The 1,624-nt window shown below is 46.1% G+C and overlaps 1 protein-coding gene across 2 annotated transcripts in view; it reads left to right on the forward strand.

The window, feature by feature from the left end:
• Positions 1-463, forward strand: part of LOC129696521 (hepatocyte nuclear factor 4-gamma-like) — a 148,520-nt gene extending 148,057 nt beyond the window's left edge. The window contains exon 10 of one of the 2 annotated variants that reach the window (XM_055634514.1): positions 1-462. This exon is cut by the window's left edge and continues 2,878 nt beyond it. The gene's annotated coding sequence lies outside the window, so the exon portion shown is untranslated. The other variant, XM_055634513.1, reaches the window with a different exon arrangement.
• Positions 464-1,624: the final 1,161 nt, after the last annotated feature.

Here is a 1,624-nt window from a genome sequence, read left to right on the forward strand (position 1 = left end):
ATAACTGTATTCTATCCCCTTACATTCTACTTTTCGAAGTACAACATCTGACATTTGCTCGGATTAAGCTCCAACTGCGATTTCTTCACTCATTTCTGTAGCAGATCTATAATCTCCCGTGTACTTTTGACAGCCTTCCCCACTGCTCACATCTCCACCAGTTCTGGTGTTGTCTACAAATTTACTAGCCAACCCATCTGCACTTGATTTAAAGTTATTGATAGACAATCTGCAATGACGAGTTACTAAAACACAAACAAGTTACTAAAACACAGGACTCCCATCGGCCAAAAGGTTTACAAAACTAAGCTAGATGGAATGAGTAATGAATACTTTCTCCTTCTTATTTACGATTTCCTGGCCTATATCAGCACAAGGCAGCACAGTGGCGCAGCGTTAGAGCTGCTGCCTTACAGCACCAGAGGATGGGGTTCAATCCTGAAGGATGCTTGTCTGTATGGAGTTTTGTACGTCCTCCCCGTGATCTGGGTGGATTTTCTCCGAGATCTTTGGTTTACTCCCATGCTCGAAAGTCGTAGGTTAATTGGCTTGGTGAATTGTTCCTAGTGTAGGAGAGTGTTAATGTATGGGGATCGCTTGTCTGCATGGACTCAATGGGGCGAAGGGCCTCTTTCCGCACTGTATCTCTAAACTAAACATCCAATGTCAGACTGCCAGGGCCCTTGGAAGATAAAGGCTCCTTCACCATTCAATTAATCTAATTCATTCTGCCTCCTATCGTTACGATCCTTATCGGTCTGCTTGTCATTCCTTTGGGGACCTTGACATTCCTTTGGGCCTTGTACATGCAGGGCAGGTGGACTTTTTTTTAATGATTTATGAATAACAAATCCGACATGGAAGGCTGTGAGACTTCCCCTGCTGTTTTCAGGTTGGTACATAAGCTATTGCATTTGCTTCCTAGTTGCCAGGTCTGGGTTGTTAAAGGGATGGTTGAAGGGGTATTAAATAGTAGTGCATTGAGAGGATTTGGAGAACAGGAGGGAACCAGCAGAATGGGGAACGGCTGAAGATTTAACATCAGAGCAGCTTAGGTGATGCAATGCTTTGGAGTTTTGGGTGCTAGGGGCATGGACACAAAACTGCCCCAGGAACAAGTTGGGCATGAGCAGGTTTAGAGTTTCCGTCTTCTTCACAGTCAATGAGGCAGCTTCAGTGGGGTTTGTTGTGCATCCTCAGCTGGGCAACTCCCCCCTGGAACCAGCCAAGACTCCATTCCCAGCTACCTGTGGCCCTGATGGTGGGAAGGGACTGATCAGGGGCAGAACCTTCCCCACTGGTGACCACTGTCTCAAGCAGCACATCTAATAGCTGCCACACCTCTCCGGACCATTGACCTTCCCCTCAGAACATGGGAGGATAGACCAGGACAATCCATTATGATTCAGGCAATGGTATCTCCAACTTGGCATCAGACACTCTATAGCATATAAAGAGCCCTCCACGGAATTGGCAGATGGCAAGTTAGATGACAGAAATTCACATGGAGGTGCAGTGTTAGGAAAGAGCCAGGTCATGCATTGTTCCTATGGTTTGCATCTCGGATAGTAGGAGACTGATGCAACACTCAGTTATTCTTGGGATATAGTAAGAACAGATTTGC

Source organism: Leucoraja erinacea, chromosome 4 (assembly GCF_028641065.1).
Source record: "Leucoraja erinacea ecotype New England chromosome 4, Leri_hhj_1, whole genome shotgun sequence".
NCBI lineage: Eukaryota > Metazoa > Chordata > Chondrichthyes > Rajiformes > Rajidae > Leucoraja > Leucoraja erinaceus.